At 35.1% G+C, this 27,337-nt stretch overlaps 1 pseudogene; it reads left to right on the plus strand.

The window, feature by feature from the left end:
- Positions 1-12,448: 12,448 nt before the first annotated feature.
- LOC114048102 lies at positions 12,449-13,405 on the plus strand (annotated as a pseudogene).
- The last annotated feature ends 13,932 nt before the right edge of the window (positions 13,406-27,337 follow it).

Consider the following 27,337-nt stretch of genomic DNA (forward strand, 5'->3'; position numbering starts at 1 on the left):
ACTTCACCTTGCCTAATTCTAATTTTCAAGGTGTCATTTTCTTCCTTCAGATTCTGGATCTTCTTTTTTAATTGGTTGGCATTCCTTTCATAGTCTTCTTGTTTTACATGGATTATTCTTTTTTTTTTTAGTTTTTCCTCCTCTCTCATTTGATTTTTAAAGTCTTTTTTAAGTTCTTCTGTGAATTATTTTTGGGTAGGTGACCATTTGATGTTATTCTTTGGGATAGAAGGGGTTTTCTGTGCTTCAATATGCTCCTCTGATGATGAACTCTGTCTTCTCTATTTTCATAATAGCTTTCTATGCTTGTAGTTTTTCTCCTTTGCCCTTGCATTTTTTGTAATAGCTTAATTTTTATACTCACTTCTATCCCTGGGGTATGGAGGATGGTGCCTCTTGCCCCAGATCTTCAGTTCTTCCTTCTAGCCTGAAACCAAAGCCAAACCTACAGCTTCCTGTAAGTGCCCACAGCCAGGGGCCTTCTGCCCCACTGCTTCTGCACTCAGGAAGTATGTGTTGGTTCCTTCTTGCCCTGGCCCCTCTCTGCAGCTCAGCTGGGTCTGGTATTCTTTGTAATCTTCCAGGGTTCAGACAACCAACTCCCCTCAATATTGGGGTAAAGTTTCTGTAGTTGGGGCCTAGGCAGCCTCCAGGTGGTTTGCTGCTTGTTGTTAACTTGGCCCCTAGCCTGGAGGTGTGTACTCTTCACAGGGGTGTGTATTCTTCACAGGGACTAAAACCTTGACCTGGGATTTTTCTTCTAATCTGGAATTGTCCCAGAAAGACCCCTTTTGTGCCCCTATTCTTATTTATTTTTAGCTCTACTTTGTTTGCTCTAAGGTGCTATTTTTTCTCTTTTGTGGGGGAAAGTCTTGAGAGCTTGGAATTTTCTGATCTACTCTGCCATCTTCCCAGAATCTTCTCAAACGTGTCATTTTCTTCAGTATTTGTTGTGTCTCCTTTACCAAACTACTGACTCATTTTTCATGATTTTCTTGCATCACTCTCATTTCTCTTCTCAAGTTTTTCTCTTCCTCTCTAACTTGATTTTCAAAATCCTTTTTGAGCTCTTCCATGGTCTGAAAGCAATTCATATTTTTCTTGGAGGCTTTGAATGTAAGAATTTTAACTCCATTATCTTCTTCTAAGTGTTCATTCTGATCTTCTTTGTCACCATAATAACTTTCAATAGTCAGTTTTTTTCTGTTGTTTGCTCATTTCCCCAGCCTATTCTTGACTTTTAACTGTTTGTTAAATTAAGGCTCTGCTTCCAGAGTGGAGGATGCATTGTCCCGAGCTTCAGGGGTTTTGTACAGCTTTTTCAGAGATACTCACAAATGCTTGTAGTTTATGTAAAACTGTAAGTTTTAAGTTCTTCCAAGGTGGTACAATCTAAGAAGAGGTATTACTATTCTCCTAGTCTAAGCTCTGCTCTGTCAGTGCCCCCAAGCACTCTTTTCTGCTCTGGTACCATTCCATTGTGGCCACAATCTCTGCTATGTTAGTGTTCCTCCTCACCTTGGGAGTGCCACCTAAGACTTTGACCTGGATCCAGTTATGGGCAAAGCAACAAAGTCTTGCCTCAGTTCTGGGAAAAAAGACCCATGTAATATCCTTCTGACCAATTATTCTACCCTCCTATTGTCTGTGTGCTGAGAGCTCCAGAAGTAGCTGTTGTAGCTGTTGTTGTCCCTGCTGAGTCAGTCATTCCCAGGCCTGCTCTTGGTTTGCTGGGCCTGGTCTACACTGGTCTGGACTGTGCTGGACTATGCTCCTCTCTCACCCTTGTGCAACAGACCTTTCCTGCCAAACTTCCAAGTTGTATTTGGCTTCTGCTGGCTGAGAGGTCTGGAAACTGCCACTGCTGTTGGTGATTCAGTCCCCTGAAGCCTGCTCCCAGTTTGCTGGGTGATACATTGTGCACAGCCTACCCTGGACTGTACTCCTCTCTCACTATGGGGCCACAGACTTTTCCTACCAACCTTCCAAGTTGTCTTGGGCTGGAAATTTCTTTCACTCCATCCTTTTGTGGCCTCTGCTGTTCTAGAATTTATTTAGAGTTATTTTTAAGGGTATTTGAAGGGTTTTGGATGAGAGCTCAGGTGAGTCCCTGTTCTTACTCTGCAATCTTGATTCTGCCTCCAGAATGGAGAGATACTGCAAAGGTGAAACTGAAAAACCTTTGGGAATAGGAGAGAAGGAGACAGTGAGAGAAAGCAAGGTATCCAGTATGATTCCTTGGTTGTGAGCATGACTGGGACTGGCTCACAGCCAGTCTTCTGCCATCTTGGCTCCACCTCTCTTATTTGGTTTTTTAAAATACTTTTTGAAATCTTTTAGGAATTCTTTTTGGGCTTGAGGCCAATTCACACTTTTCTTTGCAACTTTGCATGAAGGCATTTTGAAATTGCTGTCCTCTGAGTTTTTATTTTGATCTTCCTCATCACCACAGTAGCTTGCTGTGCTCAGGTTCCTTTTTTTTTTTAAATTTTTGCTCACTTCTCTAGTCAATTTCATGACTTTTATGTTAAAATTGGCCTCTGTTCTAATGTTGAAGGTGTCATTGTCCCAAATGTCTTGTACAGGGCCCTGGGCCCAGCTCTTGGGATGTATTGGGGGCCATGGGACCTCACTGCTTGGCTCTATTGGGGGCCATAGAGCCTTGCCACTTTTCTGTGCAGGGGACCATGGAGCCTCACTGCAAGGTTATTCCAGGGCCATGGATCAAGGCTGTGGGGCTCACTACTGGACTATCCTGGGTCTCATAGTATACCTGCTGGCTTGCCCAGATGCTGTGTGTACTGAAATGCTCTCTTCTACTACCCCACGAGACAGACCTGACCTTCTAAGTTATCTTGGGATGGAAAATTATTTTACCACATCCTTTTGTGGTTTCCACTGCTCTAGAATTCATTTTGAGGAATTTTTAATAGTTGTTTGGAGGCGAATTTGGGAAAATTGAGTTGAGTTACTTCTCTTTTCTAGCATTTTGACTGCGCTTTTCCCATTAGATGAACATTATTTAAGGAAGAAGGTAGATGTACTTTTAGTTCAGCACTCTCTCTCTGAGAAAAACATAGTGGTGGCCACTAGCTCCTACCTCTTTCTTCCCCTCCTGGCAAGAATGAAAGCCTCTTTTGGAAAAGAACAGGAGGAAAAGAGGCTAAGGATGTCTATTGTGCCATCCTTAACGTCACACACAATGACATGACTCCTTGCCACATGTGAACATTTCTTCACATGTGTGGCCCACTCTTCTGTTTCGTACTACTACATTTGTGAATAAATAAAATAGGGTAAGAAAATTATAAGTTTCTAATATAAAGGTAAAGGACATTGAAGACTGTCTGATACTTCTACCTTACTTGTACATTATGAGGTCTGAAATACAGAGGGTTAGAATGACAGACTGTAAATAGTGAGTGGTTTAGCCCTGATTGTGTCTGGGTCAATCCAAAAGTGGGGCTTTGTTTATTATACAGAGGCTTCTTCTTTGTAAGTTAGTATTCTAAGGCATGGGACTGAACAGAGCAAGATCCTTCAAAAAAATAAGGGGAAGAAAAGTCTAACTACCAGGGCTGTTGTGGGGATAAAATGAGATCATATTTGTAAATTACCTTGAAAACTTTAAAAGTACTATATAAATGCTAGCTATTATTAGTAGTCTCTTAATCCATCTCTGCATCAAAGCTTTCCCCACCACTTTGACATCCTCCAAAAAAAAAAACCTTCCCAAACCAAGTTTTCTGAAACTCAGGTCTGATCACATTACCACCACACTCAATAAACTCTAGTGACTCTTCACCAGCTGTGGAATTTAAAATAAATTCTTCTGACATTTCAATGTGTTCTCAATTTGGTTCCTGTTTAACTTTACTGCCTTCATGTATAGCACTTCTTTTCATGTAATCTACAATCTGGATATAGGGGCTTACTAGTTTCTTCACAAAAAAAAAATACATCCTTCTCATCTCTGTGTCTTTGAGCTATCTTCCAAAGGTTATCCCACCCTCACCCCCTGCTTGGAAAACTACTAAATACTGCTTCATGAAATTTTTGATTTCCTTAAAGGATTATTTCAAGGCCCCACTATGAATGAATTCCTCCCTGCCTCCCAGAACATATTTTTGTATTTGTTCTGTATATACTTCTATTCATGCATACTGTCTCCTCCATTAGAATTTATTCTTCTTGAGGATAGGTATTATATTATTTTTGTCTTGTATCACCAGAGCTTAGCAAGATGTCTGGTGTATCATTAAAGTTTAATAAATATCTATTCATTGATTACTTAATTCATTATTTCCTTTGTGACCCAAATTGTTATCAGTGAGTCTATAATCATCAATTGCCTAGTCTGAAACTTAGGGCAACAATTTTAACACCTAGAACAGCTAAGCACTTTTTTTACAAATGCCTTGGGAAGCAGAAAGAATAAGTATGATATTAAGATTTGGATAGTAATAGAGGAAGTAATTAGCAATATCTAATTCAGCTCAAGTATGAAATCTGAAAGCAGCTGATAATGGTCTTGAGACATCCTAATTCAAAGCATAATATTCCCATTTTATACTAAACATTGGTATTGCTTATCATAATACGCTATACATACTCATATTTCCCAAAAATCATCTTTGAGGAACAAACTAATTTCACTGGTAATGAGACACCGATTTTGGCTCTTCCTCACCAGAAAAGAATATGGGTAAAGTATACTGCCAGTGTGACCTTGAAGGTCTTAGAGTTTGTGTTTCTTTGTTTGCTTTGTTTTGCTACCCACACTCTCATAGTATTATTTTGAGGAAAGTGCTTTGTAAATCTTCAAGCACCATATAAATATGAATTATTATTATTATACATGCATATTTTGTCCCTGAGGCCCTGCTGACTCACATTAAAACTAGCTTTCTACTTAAATAATTTCCTTATTACTAGACTTTCAGAAATATTTAATATTTACATATTGTAGTTTTTCAATTAATGAATTTCATTATTTGCCAAAATATGATTAAAAGAGGGTAAATACTGCTTTAGCTTGCTTGTAATATTTTTCTTTCTCTTTTTCTTTTTTTCCCCATGACCCCCAAATAGGGTCATTGCTAATACAATTCACTGGCCGTTGCTAAGTGCTCAGGCAAAGAAAACATGCAATTAAATAAACTTTTCACAAAATAATAAAAATATTCAAATTAATTTTAATATAGATTTGTGTTTTTTTCCTCACTATGACTCCATTACAAGTGTATTGTCTCATACTGGAAGTGCTGGACTTCATCTCAACCTTAAGTTATAATAAAAACACTTAATATTAAGTTCTATTCCCCATCAATGCTATCACTTAAAAGTATTTATTAACAAAGAAATAAATGTTTCTTATATAGTACTTTATTTATTGCTTATAAAAGAGATAATTCACATACATTTCAGTGGAATATATGAAGCTATTAATTCATAGCCTTATAGGCAACAAGCTAGCAATTTCATTTAAGCTAAATAGTTGCATTTAAGAGAGAGGTCATAAAACACAAGAGGGTTCTTATTTATTATCGGAGTAATATTGTTGCTTTTAGTATTTATTGCTATTGCATTTTTACATTTCTTCATTTTTTTTCTCTATTCTCTTGCTGACAGAATTGCTAAATGTGGATTTGATCCTCACTTTTAAGCTCTGTGCATAATGGAACAACATGGAATTCAGCCAAAATATAACTTTAGTCAAGTTTAATCTTTGAAAAAATCTAAATTTTGTTGTGATCTTTAATGATAAACATCAACAGGGAGTTTTGCTGTTTTTATTTTTATTTCTTGATAGTGAGCTTAATCTACCTGATAAAGTAATAAGTTTAGAATAAAAGAAACATGATATTTCATCATCATTAGACAAAAAAATAATTAAAGGGCTTATAGAGTGAAGAGTTTTAAAAATGGGACTAAATCTCATGCAACAATATTAGAATTTTTGAAGAAGGGGGTGACAAGGTGAGACCTGAATTTTGGGGAGATTACTTTGACAGCTAAGTGGAGGATGACTGGAAAAGGGGCAAAGGAGCCAACCAAATATAAATACACACATGAATAAGTACTTGCATATGTATGTATGTATTTATGTATATGTATATATCTTTATATACACATATACATACGTATTTTTAGTAATATAGTATTAATATTGTATTAGGAGGAAGAATAAAAGTGAGAATAGTTTAGCCATATGTTAGATGTAGTTGCAATAGTATTAGTAGTAGTATAGCAGTAGCAGTGATACTAAAGTATTAGCAGTATAGAAGCAGCAGTAGTTATAGTAGTGGTAGTACTATAGAGGAAGCATGGCAGAAGCAGTAGTAATAGTAGTAGTAACTGTTGTTGTGGTGGTGCTAACATAGTAGTTCAATTTAGTAATAATGATAGTAGTATAGTGTGCTAGAGTACCACAATATAGTATATGATAGTAGAGTGTAGTATAGTAATAATAATGATAAATACATAGATAGATAGATAGATAGATAGATAGATAGATAAATAGATAGATAGATAGATAGATAGATAGATAGATAGATAGATAGATAGATAGATAGAAATAATTTATATAGTGCCCATAATGTGCCAGGCAGTAAAATAAGCACTTTACAATTATCATCTCATTTGATCCATCCTCGCAACAAACCTGGGAGGTAGGTGCTTATTATTTCCCACATTTCATAGTTGAGAAAAATGAGGACAATAGAAATTACAGACTCATTCATGAGCTCACAACTAATAATTTTATAAGACCAGTTTTGAACTCAGATCTTTCTGTCTCTAATCTTAGGGCTTCATCCATTGCATCATATAGCACATATTGATGTAGATATAGATATCCATATCTTTCTATATGAGAGTGTATGCATATATATGCATTCAATTTGGGATAAAAAATAAGTCCACTGAAATTATCATCTTTTCTCTAATATTTTTTTGTTGTTCATCTGTTTTTATTTGCATCCAATTCTTTGTGACCCAATTCAGGATTTTCTTTGCAAAAATATTTGGAGTGGTCTGCCATTTCCTTCTCCAGCTCACTTTATAGATGAGGTAATCAAGGCATACAGGGTGAAGTGATTTATCCAGGGTCACACAGCCAGCAAGTGTCTGAGGCCAGATTAGAAGTCAGGAAGAGGAATCTTCTAGACTCCAGGCCTTGCATTCTATCCACTGTGCCAATTAGCTGAGCATATGTATGTGTGTATATGTGTTTGGATACATGTATACAAAAGATATCACAATATAATATAATGTGATACAATATGATATAATGTAATATGATAAATGTATATATATTATATTTCTTTCTACTCTATTCTTCATTTCATAACCAAAAAGTATCAAATTATTTGTAGATCTTATTATGTGGGTCTTATCTAGTTCTTCTTAGATTCTTCTTCCCCTGCAATAGAGATTGATTTATGCATAAGCCACAATTATCTTCATGTAATCATTTTGAAAATTCATAACATGACGCTACTGTAGATGACCAAATGTTTGAAGATGATAATTCTTGTTGCCATTCATTGCACAATAAAATCAGAGTTGTCCTGTGTGATCCTGGGCAAGTCACTTAACCCTCATTGTCTTTCAAGAAAGAAAAAAATCAGTGTTGCCAATACCTTTATTTTCCTGTCCAAAGAGAACTTTGAGATTATTTTTAGTTCTAATTTCCTTGTTTTCAGGTTTTGTTTTTAGCAAACAAGTGCAGATTAGTGTGATACTTCAGTTTCTACAGAGATCACTGAAATTGCTGGAGAAGGATCTAGTATTTGAGAACTAATATTTATATGCATTACATCCTCCTCACATCATCAGTTTCATTTTCTACTACTCTGCCATTTTCTCTCCAGAGGCAGAAGGGGATTCCAGTTTGTATTTTTCTTTGTTCAATGTGTTGCCATGGCCAGATATTTCATCTCTAAATCACAAGGTGGTTGGTGATCAGCCTTATAGTGCTTTACTACGCTTTACTTGGAAAGAAGATAAAATCTGTTGCCAAAGTCATACTTTAAACGTTTCCAGTGGTAATAAGTACCAAAACTTAGGCTCAGCTACCATATGCTTTGACAACCTAAATTCTCATTCACAGCAAATGAAGCATTCATTTAGGTAGAGGTGGGGAACCTTAGGCCTTGAGGTTGCATGTGGCCCTCTATGTCCTCAAGTATGGCCCTTTGACTGAATCCAAACTTCACAGAACAAATCCTTTTATTAAGGGGATTTGTTAGACAACACTATAGCTTCTGCTTGTAGTTCCATTGACTATTATCCAATGACTTTCTAGTAAGGCTCCTTTCCTGTGACAAACTCCATCATCAATTATAAACTGAATACTGGGTGTTTCTTAGTCTTTTTCTATTTCAGTAATCTCTCTGTCAATATGTGAATTTGAGCCACTAAGTTTAGAATCTAGCATTTGGATTTTATTTAAATAAAGTTTGATTTAATCTTTTCAATACTATGTTATATAGTCATACTTATATACATAAATCTATGTATTGAGGTTATCCTAATTTAACACTATATTATCTATCTATATATCTATATATATATACATATATATATAAATTGATATGACCCATTTTGACAGACTTACTTGATTTTAAGCTGGACATATCCTTGAAATTATCTCTGTGCGTATTAGTCCTGTAATTTTTCATGACTTTGTGTGGGGTGGGAAGGAATGAACAAGGAAAATCTCTATTGGCACTACTTTGTTCAACCATCTTATATACCAGGCTTTGAAGGACTGATTGCCAAGGGCATTTGGAAAGCTCATTTGATATTGTGAAACCAGTACTATTTTTAAAATCACTTCAGATTGAGGGAAGATAAGGGGATAAATATGTACATAGTGCCTTTTATGTGCCAGGCACTGTGTACATTATGAATACTATCTCATTTAATCCTCACAATACTCTCAGAGAAAGTTCTATTTTAATACCCAATTTACATTTTAGGAAATTGAGGAAAAAAATAAATGACTTATCCAAGGTCACACAATTAGAAAATGTCTAAGGCTGGATTTGATCTCGGGCTTTTTGGACTTCAGGTTTAGTACTCTGTATATTGAGCCACCAGCTACCTCACTATCTCTAAATTCCATTTTCCTTTTCTATGAAGTAAAGATTTCCTTTTGTTGTTGTTAGTTAAGGATCACAGTGAATAGAGTGGTAGATTCAGGAAGATCTGAGTTTAAATCTGGATGAATTCTGTTTTTAGCTGTGTAATCCTGGAAAGTCACTTAAATTTTGTCTTCAGATTCCTCATCTGTAAAATAGGAAAGATAAATATTTAGGCTTATGTAATAATAAGTTGAGACAATATTTTTGAAGTGTTTTGCAGTTTCTAAAGTCTTGTATAGACAAACCATGGTAATTTCAGGGGACAGAGTTCAGTTGTTTGTCTACGTCATGGTTAAAATTCCCTGGCTCTTCCTTAGTTCATGAGCTCTTCACCTATGTGTGTGTACATGTGTGTATGTGATGGACTTCTCTGTGGGTATTGTGATGCCTATGGATTTCTTCAGGGCAGCCAGATGATGCAGTGGATAAAGTGCCAGGCCTGGAGTCAGGAATGCTCATATTCCTTAGTTCCAAACTGCCTTCATACAGTTAATAGCTATGTGACACTTGGCTAGTCATTTAACACCATTTGCCTCATTTCCTCATCTGTGAAATGAGCTGGAGAAAGAAATGGCAACACACAGCCAAGAAAACCCCAAATTCAGGGAGAGTCAGGCACTATTGAAAAATGATTGAACAGCAACAACAACAATGGATCTCTTCACAGAATTAGATTGAATACAATATAATATAAATAACAATATAATGTGACATGACATGGTATGATAGGCTAGGATACAATAGTATTCAAAGGAAATCAATTATATTAAAATGCAGTTATCTGTCTTTTTTTTTTAACAAACACAACTTTATATGCTCCAGATTAAGAACTCCTACTCCCTATTTGTATACTCTTTCTTCTCTTAAAGGATTGACTGAACAGGAGCTCACCTTTCTCCCACTAGAAGACTGGATTTCCAAAATGTCAATCCTGTGTTTACTAAAGAAACAGTGCTGGATCTGGAAACTTCCCTCTTTTCTAGTAGGCAAGGGTTTAGGACCTCCCACTATTTGATTTCATATTTCCCCAATCCTGGGACCAAATGCTTGAAAAGATCTATAACTGGCACAAGCCTCTAACCCTGCCTCTCTAGGTCTGGGTACAAGTACCTAGAGTTCTTGGTGTTCCACTAACCTTGTTTTTCCACCACTACCTCTTGTTGTCATCTTTGGAATTAAGATAAAGTATAACAGGTCAGTTCCCTCAATTACCTTGACTTTTATCTGAAAAGGGAAAAATGGAGAGGGCAGAGGGAGGACAAAAGAAAACTAAATCCATAACAAAAACTGCTTTTTATATGTCTGTCATATAAAGGAGTGGCAATGAGACACAGCCATATTAGACAGATAATTCAAATCCACATCAGTCCAAGCCAATAGATTCTACCAAAATTACTAACACTCAATTACTACTCTTCAGTAGGGTATGTATGGGTCTACAAGGGCCAATGAGCCTTTGTTTTAGGATCAAAAGTATTTAGTATAGTGCCTGGCACCTGGTAGATGCTATATAAATGCTTCTCACCTTCTCCTATCATAAACCCAGGTAATGGTATGGCTGATGATTCAACTAAGGTTCATAAAGTAGGCTTATGTATCTTATAATGATATAGATGTTCATCATAGATAAAAGATATGTTTTGATAGTGCTGGTGATCATAATACCTCAAGGTCCCCTTTGTCTCCTCTCCCAAATAGGTAGATCTCAAAAAGTCAGAGGGATCCTTCTAATCATCTTTTTGCCCTCTGTGCTTCTATATTTCTGTAGGTTTGCCAGGTGTTTCATAACCCACAAGTGCAAAGTCTTTTAACATAATTGAATCTAAAACTATTTATGCTTTAGTTACATTGCAAAGGACTATCCAGAGGCATTCCCATACTGAGTCATAGTCTAGAGATTTACTCCTTTAAAAATTCTCTTTATGGCATGGGACTTACTCCTTCCTATTTCAATATGCAGTCCTGACCATAGCCTATTATATCAATGCCTATTCCATCCACAGAAAGACACAAAGTTCCAAACAAAAGCTCACCTCCATTTAAGTTCATTAAATTAATCAAGAATGCTGCCTGATCAATCTCTTACATTCCCTATCAAATCAATACATTTGGACTTTCATGGAGTCCCAGAATTTTAGATTTGGAAAGGATCTAAAGGCTATTAAGTCTAAACTGTACTTTAATAAGAATTTATAAGAGCACTGGCCCTAGAGTCAGGAGAATATGAGTTCAAATCCAGCCTCAGACACATAACACTTACTAGTTTTGTGACTCTATGCAAGTCACTTAACCCTAATTGCTTCACCCAAAAAATTATGATATATTTGACAACATGTCACTCATACTCTGCTTGGGGATCTCTAATAAAATATTTTCCTTTAACTTTACACAGCAGACCTCTATGCTTTTAAATGCTCTAATTGTTAGGAATATATACTTTAAAAATCTAAATATATTGCTCTATATCCTATTGTGCCTAGTTGTTTTCATTTTATGGTCAAGCAGAACAACTCTAAATCCTCTTTCATGTGACAACCTTTAAAATTATCTGTTATGTTGAAATTTAAGACATTATCTAGAGAATGTAAACTCTAGTAGTTGACACACAAAACAAATTTGCCTGTGTCTGACATACATATCTATTTGATAACTTCTTACCAAATAGAGCTATTCAAAAGTGGAATAGGCTGGCTCCAGAGTTAGTGGGTTTAACTTTATGAATAATGTTAAAACAAAGGTTGGATGACTTCTTTTCTGGGTTGTTGTGGAGATGAATTTTATTACAATATAGGTAGGACTAGATAGCCAACCATTTAGGTCTCTTCCTACCTGAAATTCTGTGATTTTGGATTAATACTATTAGACTGTAACACTCTCCACTTTTATCGAGAGAAGATGAATGATTTTCTTATGCCCTTCCTCCTCAACCTCCTAAGCTACCTTTTTGTTACTTATATACCTACAAAATCATATTTGATATTCACAGTCATATTGAGCCAGTTTTCATCTTCATAAAAATGTTGCAGTGTAGGATGATGACAGACTGAAAGTCACATATTTTATTTGCCCCAGGCCCAACATTAGTAGTGCATCACTTCCAAATGCCTTATTCTAAAGTCCAATATATAGTGTTACACTTTTGATGACTAATCACATGGTCATACTTCTACTTAATATTGTTTCCCACTAAAATAGAAGACATAATTATTGTAGTGCTGAACTGATTTGGGGTAACTCCTGAGAAATTAATTTGATTTCTAAATTTCATTAAAATTAATCATAAATGATCCCTTCTGCTCATGGCTTGGGGCCCAACTCCAGCCATGTTCCAGCTTGTGGCCACAGGTGTTGACCTGCTGCCACCCTGCTTCTATTCATGCTTTGTGATCCTGCTCCCCTTTAGCAAATACTCGCCTCTGTGTAAGCTCATTTCAGCATCTGCAAGATGGCCCTATCCTACATGTACATGGTGAAGGCAACCATACTAAGCTGGATGGTGCTGCTGTCCTGGATCAACATGAAGGAGAAAGAGAGCACCAAAGTATATTTGTCCTTGATCTCCATCATCACTAGTGACTTGTTGGCCACACTCACTAAGTTATCCTTTGATATGTGGGGACTCATCAGTACTCTACTTTTCCCTTCAGAACATATTTTCCAAAAAGTTGCTGAGAGATTCAAAGACCATCATCTTCAGTTGCTGAACATACTTGGATGTCATGCTGTCTTTTTTATGACCCCAAAATGGTTTTGGTTGACCTTTCTTCTTTCCTGGTAGAGAATGACCTGAATTCAATTTCTTAGTGTCCCTGGACTTTAATGCTGTTAATAGCGGATTTTGTAACTTTGTGCAGAATGTTATTGCTTTTAATATTTTTAATTTGATCAGTGCATTGAGCTATTCTGTTGCAAATAGTACAACAAGCATCATGATTATCACACTATCCCTTCATTATACTATGCAACCCCATTACCAGAACTAATGCTCTGGGCATGATGACAGCTATATTAGGGGTTTTCTTGTATAATAAGACCAAATATGAGACAAATCAAGAGGCCAAGAAGCATCTTCTGTCCATAGTAGCTGGAGCCATCTGAAATCCTTATCATCAGAACACACAAAAGAAATCTCAGAATAGATTTTCCCTCAGCATGAGAACTATGATTATGGTCGAACCAGCATCTTTACAGATCACTTTTAGTACAACAGATAAAAATATCCAAACATATACAGTTTAAATCACTATGATGTATAGAATTTAGAAGACAGGTAGAGACTTTTAAGAGATTACCCACCCCCCAAGCAGCGTCATAAACTTCTGACATACCAGTGAATTCAGAATCATAGAATATACTTCTCTTGCAAATGGGAAGGTACGTGAATGTCAATGATACAAGTGTTATCTTCAACTAAATACATTCTTATGTGTTATGAACATCTTTCATATGGACCTGGGGGTTTTGGGTTCTGGTGAAAGAGAAACTTTCATACTCCAGGAGAGGGGATCTTTGCTGGCTGTGTTTTCTTGGAGTTTGACACTGGAAGATTGTGGTGACAGGAAAAAATGTGGCCAGTATTATTTTTCTGTGTATAATTTTATGAAGCCATGTGTCTCTAACATTTTTATTTTCAGAATGAAGTTACTTGAGATCTTTTTCAAAATAATTAAATTTCTAGGTATACTCTTCATGGACTGGCATTCAGCTATTTGGGATATCCTGAACAAAGATTGTGCCTGAGTCTCTAGAAACCAAAGTTTGCATTGCACTACTTGAATATGTCTGGGTCACAACTACAATATGGGGAGCAAAGTGCTTGGTTGGTAGGTATTTCTGACTCCCATTTTAATGGTTTCTATAGATTGTCACAAATGAGGGATTTTTTTAAATCAAAGAAGGTTCAGTGTAAAAGAATTTTCTTAATGACTATGAATAGTATTTCAAATAATCTTCAACTAGAAGGAAAAGCCAAGTAGTTTTCCAAGACATTGTGAGTATTTGTTTGTGATTTTCAGCAAATGTAAAAACAAACAAACAAAAAAAAAACAAACAAACTGTAAATCAATAGACTAGGCGTGCCATCCTGTTTGCATTCTGGACATGCATCATTTGTTTCCATTGCTGGGTATGTTCAGCCTGATTCTTTGACCTGAAATTCTGAAGTTGCACTGGCTCATTTCTATAGAGGTAAGTTCATCTCCTCTTCTTCCACTGCAGGAGAGAACAGAATATTTTCCTCTCCTTGATGCATCAAGTGGTATCAGCAGCAAGGGGAGTATCATTGCAGATATTCTCTGATTAAAGAAAGGCACATAAGGAAGCAATAATTAGTGATTTTAACAGCTCATTCCCCAGGACTTGTCCTTTATCATTCTCTAAGGATGAATTAAGTAAAAATTTGGCAGACAGATGCTGCAAATGAAGTTTATTTTTATAAGAAGGATTTTGCACTTTCTACAGATAATTTTGTAACTGTGTGTGTCTATAACTTGGGCTCTCTGACACCCTCTTGAATCTAAAGCCCTTTGTTTTCAAGTGTTTCAAAAAAATGATCTATTGGTAATAGCAAACATTTGCCTAACACATTTCTGTAAAATATTTTAAAAAGTCACAAAGATTGTCCAAATAATGATTTTGTCATATTAATGTTTTAAAAACTTCAAAGCTTCAAAAAGAATTGATTTATTGGTGTCATATGGATAATAAACTAATAGATTAAATCTGGAAAGGACTTTACACATGATCTGGTCCAATCTGCTTATTTATGGAGGAGGAGGCTGAAGACCAGAGATATTAAATAACTTAATAAACTTCATAGAGGTAGTAAGTGGATATAGACTTAAGAGAAATGTTGGTTATATGTCACATATATTACTTTGTAGAATAGTGAAATTGACCCATAAATTGAATGCATTAGTCATACTTTTGCTGATTTTGTTACCAGGTGAATTCAAACTATTTGTGTAAAATATTAAATTTACAACTTAAGAATTAAAATATAAATTATTGACTTTTTAAATTTGGATGTTTTGGTGGCATGTAAATACAAAGAAACATGAATTCTTACCTGGCAAAGTAAATTATTATTTTGGATCTAGATGAAGCTCCATTTGTCTGTAAATACAACCCAAAAAAGAGAATTAATGTTAAAAAGTAAAGATTTCTTTGATTTGTTTCTATGTATCTCTGAAGAATCTATATAGGCAAATAATGTGATTGTGTTTAAATAATATGAACAGGTTAGATCCTTTAAAATATTTGTATAAATTTCATTTTATTTTCTGGTGAAAATGTGAATTAATTCAAATTCTTACTCCAGGAACACAAAATTTCTAGAAACAGTCTCCCTAGGAAGTTCTGAAAGATAAGCAATCAAGGGCTTCATATTGATTTTATTCCAAGGTTATCTTCAATGGCACATACACATTTCTGATAATTCAATCGTCCATTCATTAATAGTTATTAAACTTTCATTGTGTGTGAAACACTACACAGGCAATGCTTACACAAAAATAATAATGAAAAAAAGAGCCGCAATGCCTTTGGACTTCAAACTGCTTTCATTCTCTTCCCCATATATCAGACAAATTCCAATGGTGTAAAGCTAGTTCATATAATGTGCCCAAATAATCACAATAAAAATTAAAGAGAAATAAGCCCATAGGCCATATCAAACATAAAGAAAATACAGATCTTAGGAGAGGGGGGACAAAAGTAGGACTAAGAATTTTCCTCAACAATTTATTATCACAATGGAAACTAAAATGTTTCCAATAAAATGTTCATTTTTACATCCTACTTATTGATATATTTTCTTTTTATATGGTCTATATTTCCAGCTACATATCTTCCTTATCTCCTCCCAGGCAAGCAGTCCCTTTCAACAAAATAAAAAAAAAGGAAAAAAATGTTCAGTAAAAACTAACCACCACATTATGTGTAATAGAACATACGATATTCTACATCCATTGTCCCTCACCTTTGCAAAGAAAAGATGGAGGTCAATATGATGTTTCTGTACAACATATCAGAAAACTACGCATATGTAATAAATTCTAGGGTAACTCTATGCTTAAATTACAGGGAAGTACTATGCCAATGGTTTAGGAAAAATACCTTCTTTAAGTGGGCAGTGATATCAATAAAATATGTGATGAGTGACATCTGTGAGGGATTATCACGTAGCAATGAATTTGCATAAATCTATGTAAAAAGTATGGATAAATGTTCAGTTGTGTGTATGGTGGGGCGGTGGTTAAAGGCAAAAAACACAGTCAGGCAGGGCTGGGGTAGGGATACTCAGCCAATATTTGAGCAAGGACCTTTAGGTAAGCCAGTCCCTCAGGAAAATGTTTAGGTCCAGTGCTTTTTCTATCAGAGCTTCTGGATAAATTTATCCTTGAAAAATATCTGGCACATTACAATCTCAAAAGATCAATTGCCAACAGGTTGTTGGACTGCCAGACATGTGGAAAATCATCTAGAAGTGGAGGTCAATAAATCCATCAATGAATTCTGCCAATGTAGAATTATCTTAGAAGAATCCAATAGCTGCTTTTTGGAAGTGAATTGTACACTATATTTTTCTCATTGGAAAAGACACTTTTTTCTAAATCTGGGAGATGGGGGCTAGAGCACAGCACTTATTAAAGACTTTCCTATAGATGGGTAGAATTTCGAAGCTAGTTGCTTTCACCTAAAATATTAGAATTCTGGACCCTGAAGCCTGGGGTAAAAACCTAGCCTAAACATAATTGAGTTTTTAAAGGTTTCCCTAAAGTTCAGCCTGGATTTAGGATGAAGAATTTGAAGCCTGCCTGGCTATAAATAAAACATGTTCCTTAATGTTGGAACCAAGCACATTTTTTTCTTGTCAGAAGGAAAAAAAAAGATCATCACCAGCATCAAATGAAATATAACTGATAAGTTCATGCAAGTTTTCATCCACATTCTGCTGTTTTATCAATGGAAGTACAAGCCATTATTCTTATTGCTGTGCCTTCTTCTTTTATTTGTTGTAGATGCAGATTAACCCATCTTAGCTAAGAATTTTTTTTAATTTATCTTAAAGTAAAATGGCTATGATATAAACATTGGGTTATGGATTAAATGAGTGTAATGAATGAATATCAACAAATAATCAAAATAAAAGATAAAAAAATACATAAGAGCATTAGTCCAGGAAAAAATTCCAAGAGACTGAGTTTAATCCTATAAACTACAAAATAAATACAGAAATTCCAAAATGATTTATTCAGATTTCAGTAAAGATCATTTAACACTATGAATTAGAATTATGCTAGTGCCAGTACTTATTTCATATTTTTGAAGCAGTAACTAAATCCACTTGTGCTCTCATCCTGCACAATCTCTTAAAACATGTTATTATACTGAGGAAGCAGCAAGTGTCATTGAGCATCACCTTCTGCTTTGCTGGCACAGACACGTTTATGCAATGGAATGACCTCTAATCAGTTACACACTTTATCATATGTACAATACGTTGATTCACGATTTTGATTGAAGGGGTCATTTCTCCATTAACCCTGGAGATCACAAATGGTATCAAGAGAAAAGCATTTGAAAAAAACAAGTGACCTCTCCTTGGCATTTTCTCATTTGTTCAATAAAGAATTTATATTTAGCATTTATTTTGCCCTGACAAACACCCATAGTGATATACAAACATATATCCTTGTGGAAAAATATCTATAGCCTGATATGAACTTATTAAATAATATAACATGGTGGCATGTATCATTGGAGTTGAAAGCAATGATCAAAAAATGAAACATGGACTTTCATTCTCTCTTCCACCCAGTGACAGTTATTAAAACAGCAACAGCAACAGCAGTCACAACCACCACAACAAAGTCTTCACCTTCTCTACTGAACCCCACACTATATACACATAAAGAATAAGGATATGTGGGTAGCTAGGTGGCACAGTGGATAGAGCACTGGCCCTGGATTCAGGAGGAGCTGAGTTCAAATCTGGCCTCAGACACATAACACTTAACTAGCTGTGTGACCCTGGCAAGTCACTTAACCCCATTGACTAGCCAAAAAAAATCCACAATAAGGATATGTTATCCGTTTTAATATGTCAGAGTATATTTTCATTTTCATGCTGCCAAAGCTACCAGCTCTCTGGACAATGTTTTCATTCATATACCATTTTCCCAAACATTTTTTTTGCCACTGATGAAAGCTGAAAACAACTGCCAGACATTCCATCAAGTGATTGAATACTTGTTGACATTTGCCATTTATACTACAGATTTCTGAGAGAAAATAACAATATAACTTTCTATCTTGGTGATTTCAGCATCTTCCATGGGTTAATTAAATCTCTACACAGACGACTCTTAATTCTATGTATCTAGAACTTATCTCTCTCCTGACCCTCATTCCCATATCACCAATTGTTTATTAGAAATTTTGAAATAGAAATTTAATAGGTACTCATTCATCATGTCAAAAGCAGAAGTCATTATCTTTTCATAATATTAGCAACATCTTCCTAAACACTGAGATTTGTAACTGTGTACTCATCCTTGACCCTTTGATCTCACTCATGTGGCATATCTAATTAGTTACCATATCTTGTCAATTCTATACCCAGACAATATATCTAGCTAGCATCTGTCTTTCTCTATAGTCATATAAAATTACTCTAATTCAGGCCTTCATCATCTACACTTGGACTAGTAATTGGTTTCTTAATTGGTTTCCCCAAAAACATTTTGTCTCCTTTCCAATTCATCTTCCATATTGCTGCCAAAATAATACTCCTAAAGCCAAGATTCCTTCCATGTTCATTAAACAATTGTAAATATGTATCATATATTTTACATAGCAAACCTAATATGGCTTGTTGAGAATACTTCACTTCTGTCAAGAATTTTGTTTTAGGATTTGTTGTACTCAGTAGTTTGTTCTGGATTACTAGCTCAAATTCTTTTGTTATTCTGGATATCTGATATAACAAGTTACATTAATAATAGCTAGCATTTATATGATGTTTTAAGGTTTAAAAAACACTTTACAGATATTATTTCATTTTATCTTCATCACAGTCTTCGAAAGGAGGTGTTAATGTTCTTTGCATTTTACATTTAGGGAAACAGATTGAGAAGAATTGACTTTCCCAGACCCACAATGCTATTGTGAATTGAAGACACATTTGAATTCAGATCTTCTTTATTCCCCATCTACCACTCTATCCACTGTATCACTTAGTTGTCTTATGGTTCACAACATAAGAATAAGATCATCAATATATATTACATGTGTGCACAAATATAAATGACTAATGTTTCATTTGAGAGGCAGTGTGAAATAACCAAAAGTAGGTAGTCCTAGATTCAGGTTGATTTTTTTTTTATGTATTGCCTTAATGTGTTTGCTGGGTAAACCTCATGAAGTTATTTAACATCTCGATGCTCCAAGCAACTTTCAAGGACTATGTATTAAAGATAATTTTCCAATCTGCATTGATAGCAGGAGTTTCTGTACTGGAGTTATGGAATTTCTGGGTACATGTGTGTGTGTCTAACACAAACATGTATATTGAAGTAATAGAAGCATATTTATATATTCATGTATACATAAATATATGCACATGTATATTAATATGTATAGAGATACATATAGTGCAGGTATGCATGCATATGTGTCATATACATGCATATACATATATGTATACATATATATGTTTCTCGTGTACACATATTCTCAGACATAAATCAAACAAAGGCTTTGTCATCTTGGTTTAGAGTATAGCTCCAAATGATAAGACAAAATGGGGTCTGAATACACCTATAAAAGAAACAAAGATAAGGTTCAGCTTTCAAAATCAGATTGATTTGAACTTCTTTCCCCAGAGCACATATCTTACTGTCTACCTAGAGTGCACTTTCTAGTTGTTATGGAATCTCTTCCTTTCAACCTAAAATAATAAATAATACATGGTTTTAATATATCTCTGAGTAGTTCAGCATTGAGTCTACCCTGACTTTTCCATTTCTTTTGCCCTTTCATCAGGATATTTGTTCTGACCCACCTTTTAGAGATATAAAAATTCAATAGACCGAAACAACTTCAGAATCATGCCCTTTGTTTAAATAAGTTCACATTCCATAGATATGTACAATCAGAATGAGACTATTCATATAGTATACAATACATGACACATTTCATATGAGAAGCATTGTGACATAGTATATAGTATATCAGCATTGATATATGTGTATTAAGGTTGTTACATTGCATATTACTGTCACATCACTACTCATGTGGAAGGTATATACACTTGTGGATATAGATATATTAAGATATTTGTGTGTATATGTGGAAAGTGTTTGGGTTGTGTATGGGGGTGTGGGGATGGAGGGGTGTGTGTGTGTGTGTGTGTGTGTGTGTGTTGGTGTGTGTGGGGTGTTGGTGTGGGGGTTTGAGTGTATGTGTCTCTGTGTGTCTATATATATACATATATACATATGCATGTGTATGTGTATATGTACATACATATACACATATATCTATATCAATATCTTTATATCTATCAATATCTCTATATTTATATTTATAAATGTATACATATCTATATCTATCTATATCTATATCTATCTATCTATCCTTCCACATTAAGTGATAGTGATCTCAGTTAGAACCTAAAAAGTATATCACTTTGCTTAATCATTTTCAAGGAGGTAGGTAGATACATTTCTATCCACCTAGATGTATCTGTTTATGTCTTTCTGTTAGCTACATTTAGATTAACCTATGTGGACACACATAACCAGTGACTAACATAGCATACACCACAACCATACACTTTCATCCAGTATTTCCCTTATTCAAATACTTTTATTGAATAATTGCCTTACACAACTTCAATTCTTAGTTTTTGTCCTTGACTTTTAACTTATCTTACATCCTTGTCCTATATTACCTTTGCAAGCTTTTTTTTCTCCTTCACTACTTCTTAATAGGAATCTTCTCTTAGACTACAGTAGCCTTCTTATTTTACCAAAATGACAACCATTTTCAGTTACAAAGAATCCTCCCTCGCCTTTCTCTCCACTCACATAATCATAACATTGAACCCTTAATGTTAAAGACACTTGAACTTGCCTTACAGTAGATATGATACATTTTTCATAGTTCTTCAAGAATGCTGAGATAGTAGCATGCTGAAGAATATATATGTATATATATATATTATATACTATATATATATATATTTTCTGTAGGACTAAGAGTGATATTTATAATTACTCAAAATTTAATATCCTTTTTCATTTTGCTTTCATTTACATTTTTGTAATCATTATGCATATCATTACTGGTTCTGCAACTTTTGCCCTGTATTAGTTCCTTCAAATCTTCCAGTGCTTCTCTTACTTGCTCAGATTTGTCATTTCTTACTGCATAATAATGTTCCATTATTTTCATATGTGTCCATATGTTAAACTATTTCAGAATGGGTGTATCTTACTCCTTTTCCCTCTTCCCTTCCTTGTCAAGGTCTTTTAGTCCTTCAGAGTTGAGTCAAAATCCTAATTTCTCTATGAAGTTATCTTAGAATATTCGTACAACAATTATTGCTGTCTTCTGAACACCTCAGTATTTACAGTCTGTGCCACAAAACTTAACACTAAATTATAGTCTGCCTTGCCTGATTTCCTAATTGATCCGTGTTTGTGAACCTTGTCTCCTGAGTCACACTATAAGCTACTCAAGGGTGGAAACTGTGGTTGATCTTCTATTGTCTAGATCCTGCAATTTCTCCTTGCCAAGTGGAAAGCAGTTAGACAGTTCTATCAAAACTTGTTGATTGATTCCATTCCTTGGTTCTAATTCTAAATGGATCAAAAAAAATTGAGAAAAAGAAAGTAAAAGCCATTTGAAAAACTAAGGTATGTTTCTGAAAAAAAAACTTTATTGCATAAAATGCTATATAAATATCTTTTTTTCCCTCTTTGCAGTACATTGAAATTGGTTTTCCATCTTCTATGGGAGGGAGGAAGCACATGCCTGTATTTCACTACAAACTGAAATAAAGCCTGTGACTTCGACCAGGACCATGATGATTTGTTAAGGTCTTCTACTTTTAAAAGCTGAAACTCATCTGGTTTAAGGTTAAGCTGACTCGGTCATAAATTTCAAACAGGAAAAGCATGGTTTCATAGACAAATTGTAAAAGTTCATGAGAGTCTCAGCAGAGAGAAACATCATTCTAAATTACACTCTTTTGGTGCCCTCAGCTTCCCAAGTTCTTTGTACAGTGACTTCCTATAGTACAAGTAATGAGATTTTTTTTCCAAGGAAGAAAACCAGATAATAAGATATTTTAGCCATTGGTGAGGAAGAAAACCTAAAATGAGACTAATGTGGAACAAAATTTGCATTCCAGTCAACGTTTGTAGTGCATAATCAAGTACTGTATGCAGTTAAATGAGTCTGTTGTCTGGCTGTAATGAATATCTACATCCATCCTAACAGTTAATGAGGAATAAATGACTTATTATCAATGAATGGCAGGATCTAAATAGCTCTGCAACAAAAACAGAATATTAAAATGTGTAGCTAAAATAGATCTTAGATGATAATGAACTTACTCAGACTATTAATTATTTTAAAATCCTCTAGGAAGTTTTACTGCTTTGAGATTAAATGTGCACCATTGCCAGTTCAAGTACCCTTCATGGGCCAGATGAAAAAAACTTGCTTTTAAAATCATATACTCATTCATTCTCTGGGAGCTGATCCTTTATGAGATCTTTTGATTGATAGGAAATCATAGCATTAACTTCAAGCTGCACAAAGAAGAGCTTTAGTTCACATTTTGCAAGTTTTTACCCTTAATTATATACCCGTATTTTTAAGGTAGGAAGTGTCATATTTCATTGGGAAGTAATATATTGCTAAGGCTGAAAATTCTTTCATAATCTTTAACATATCATGTGACATTTTTGATTGAACAAATTCAATGAGCATTCTATGTATCTTTTAAAAATGATTCTTTAAAAAATTCATATCACCATTTTTGTGTATGCAATATTCCATTTTTGCTCAACCACCATCTAATATAGAAATATGCATAAGGTCTCATTCTTTGTGAAATAACCCCAAAGAATAAATCTCTAATCCAGAATTATAATTAGTACAAATGTAACAGTTTGACAATGCTCAGACATTATCTAACACCTATCTAAACCCTGAGAAAAACTGCAGAGATTTGTGGAATTGAGCCAAAAATTGTTACAATAAGAAATTACTTTAAAATTCCAAGATTACTTTTGTGTAAGCTGGAAGTCATCATGCCAAAAGAATCAGTTCTTGAGTGTAACCATGATCTACTGTAGCTCTCAATTCCCAACATGATTCCCCCATGGCAAGGGACCGAATTCGGAATTATGTAGTGGAAAATTATTTTCTCTTTCAAAGTTCAGTTCTTTCAGCAGGAAACAATGACTTGTAGGCTCAGCCATTTAAATATCTCTGCAGGGATTTGTAGTAATCTACATTTGATGAAAATATGAGAATAAAGTAAGTTAAAAAAGGGGTCCCTTTGCTTCCCACCATACCTAACAATATAAAAAGAATCTGTAAGGAAAAAGTATCCAAAATGTACTGCTGGAAAAAATGGAGAGAAATAAAAATGGAGAAGATAAGGCACTGAAAGAAGGCTCATTTATTTTTTCATTTACAAATATGTATTATTTAAATATTGCTATGAAACAAGATCTTGAAAGTGTGAAAGTATTTCAGTGTCTCATTTCTTCTCAAAACTTCTACAGCTCTCTTTTCTACTCCCACTCTCTGCTGAGGATTTCACCTTATTAATGTTGGGGAGAAAAAAGTCCATGTGCTGAGAGCTCTCTACTCCTTCTCAAATCACTTAATTTAATCATCTTCCCTCATTGAATCTTCTACCAATACTATGTCAGCTGAAAAAGTGGTCCTAATTCTTGCAAAAGCCAATCACATTCTTTCCTGCCTTCTCCAAAAGACTGTCCCCATTGTCATACTCCCTATCTCTCTGTGTTAATTTCAATCTTTATATATTCTCTCTGCCCCTGATGGCTATAAACATACCAATACCTCCTCTATTCTTTTTTCATTTCTTTTTTCCTCTAATTTTATTATTTTAATTACATATAAAGAATAAACTTTTTTTAAAATTTTTGAGTTTAAAATTATTTGCCTGCCTTCCTTATTCCATCCTTGAGAGGGCAGTTTTCTGTGGACTATACATGTGCAGTCATGCAAAACATATTTCTATATTAGCTATGTTGTGAAAGAAGAGACAACAGAAGAAAAAAGAAAGAAAGTAAAAGATGTATACTTTCATCTTCACTCAGGTTGTATCTACCACTTCTATCTCTGGAATTGGATAGAATTTTTCATCATAAGCCTTTTGGGGCACAGAGTCAAGATGGTGGAGAGAAGCCAGGAAGTTGCCTCAGTTATCCTTAGAAACAACATTAAATCAAGCCTGTAAATAAATTCTGGTGCAACAGAACCCACAAAAGGATGGAGTGAAACAATTTTCCAGTGTAGGATAACTTAGAAAGATTTCAAGAAATGTCTGTCTCACCTGGGTAAAAGGGGAGTGCAGCCCAACACAGAGAGTGTCCAGGCAAGCCAGCAGGAGGTTTTAAGCCACAGTACAGGTCAGCAAACAAAGGGGAGTGCAGCCCAACACAGACAGTGTCCAGAAAAGCCCATAGGAGGCTTTAAGACACAGTACAGGTCAGCAAAGTCCATAGGTCCTATCTCAGCAGGCCAGTGGCAGAGCAGGCCAGAGGTGAGGCCTGCAGCCCCCAGACAAAAGGCAAGTTGCCAGGCAACAACAAGGGTGACTACATCAGGCAACCCCATGGCAGTGAATAAACCAACAACACCTGAGGCTACAACGCACAAAGCCAGTGAGCAGGCCACTGGCCCCCAGCAAAAGAAGCTTGAGACAGTGCCCCATTAGCTCCAGAATGAGACATCAACTTTAAAAGCCAGTAAATTGGCAAAGGAACTGAGGAAGAAGCAAAAATTAACATTGATCATAAAAAGTTAATATGGTGACAGGGAAGATAAAAACACAAACTCAGAAGAAGACAACACTGTCAATATATCTATATCTGAAAACACAAAGGAGAATGTAAATTGGTCTCAAGGCCAAAAAGTCTTATTGGAAGAGTTCAAAAAGGATTTTAAAAGTCAAATAAGAGAGGGAGAAGAAAAAATGGGAAAAGAAATGAGAGGTATGCAAGAGAGAGACAACAGCTTGGAAAAGGAAGGACAAAAATGGAAAAAAAATCACTGAAGAAAAGAACTCTTTTATAAGTAGAATTGGTCAAATGGAAAAAAGAGGTACAAAAGCTAACTAAAGAAAATAAAGCATTAAAATTAGAATTGGGCAAGTGGAAGCTAAAGACTCTATGGGAGATCAAAAATAAGTCAAAGAAAATCAAAAGAATGACAAATAGAAGAAAATGTAAAATACCTCATTGGAAAAACAACTAATCTAGAAAATCCAGGAGAGGTAATCTGGAAATTTTTGGACTACCTGAAAGTCATGATGAAAAAAAAAAGAGCCTGTTCAGAATCTTTCAAGAAATCATCAAGAAAAACTTCAGTGAAGTCCTAGAATCAGAGGTAGTCATCAATAGAATCCACCAATCAGCACCAGAAAGATCCCAGAAAGAAAACTGCAAGGAAAATTGAAGCTAAATTCCAAGATTATCAGGTCAAGGAGAAATACTGCAAGCTGCCACAAAGAAACAAGTTAAATTTCACAGATCCATATTCATGATTACATAGGACTTAATAGCCACTACATTAAAGGATCAGAGTATTTGGAATATGATATTCTGGAAGGCAAAAGAGTTGAATTAAAAGTAAGAATCAACTACCCAGAAAAACTGAGCATGATCTTTCAAGGGAAAAGATGGCTATTCAATGAAATAGGAGACTTTCAATAATTCCTCATGAAAAGACCAGCATTGAACAGAATATTCGATCTTCAAATACAAGACTCAAAAGAGGCATAAAAAGGTAAACAAGAAAGAAAAAAATGTTATTCAATAAAGTTGAACTGTTTATGCCCCTACATGATAAAATGACACAACTCTTGAGAGCTGTATTTTTATTAGGGCAGTTAGAAGGGGTATACACAGATAGAGGGTGTGAGTGTAGACTTTGATGCAATGATATAAAGATAATTAAGAGGTGAAAAAAAGATTGTATTGGGAGAAGAGGAGAGGAGAAGGCAGAATAGGGTAAATTATATCCCATGAAGAGGCATAAAAGATCTATTACAGTAGAAGCAAAAAAGGGAGGTGATGAGCATTGTTTGAACTTTATTCACATTGGATTTGGCTCAAAGAGGGAATAACATGCACACTCAGTTGGGTAGAGAAATCTATCTTACCCCACTGGTAAGTAGGAAGAGAAAAGGGAAATAAAAGGGAGAAGGATGGATAGAAGAGAGGGTAGAATGTAAGGGAAGAGTAGTAGGGGAAAGGGGAAAGACAAGAAAGAGGGGCTGATAGACGTGAGGGCAGATTGAGGGTGGTGGTGGTCAGAAGCCAAACACTGGTGAGGAGCAAAAGATTGAAAGAAAATAGAAAAGTATAAACAGGGGAGGGGGAATAAGATGGAGATAAAGACAGAATTAGTAATTATAATTGTTAATGTGAATGTGATGAACTCTCCCATAAAATGGAAGCAGATAGTAGGACTGGATTAAAAACCATGATCCTACAATATATTGTTTACAAGAAACACATTTGAAGCAGAGAGATACACACAGAGTAAAGTTAAAGAATGGAGCAGATATATTATGCTTCAGCTGAAGTAAAAAAAAACTGAGCTAGTAATCCTGATTTCAGACAAAGTAAAAGCAAAAATAGATCTAATTAAAAGATATAAGGAAAGAAACTACCTCTTGATAAAAGGTACCATACATAATAAAGTAATAGAAATACTAATCATATATGCAACAAGTGGTATAGCATCCCAATTGTTGGAGGAGAAGTTAAGTGAGTTACAGGAAGAAATGGACAGTGAAACTATACTAGTGGAGGACCTCAACCCCTCCCTCTTAAAACTAGATAATCTAACTATAAAATAAATGAGAATGAAGTTAAGGAGGTGAATAGAATTTTGGGAAAGTTAGATAT

The sequence above is a fragment of the Vombatus ursinus genome, unplaced genomic scaffold (assembly GCF_900497805.2).
Source record: "Vombatus ursinus unplaced genomic scaffold, bare-nosed wombat genome assembly UNPS02014791.1, whole genome shotgun sequence".
In the NCBI taxonomy this organism is placed as follows: Eukaryota; Metazoa; Chordata; class Mammalia; order Diprotodontia; family Vombatidae; genus Vombatus; species Vombatus ursinus.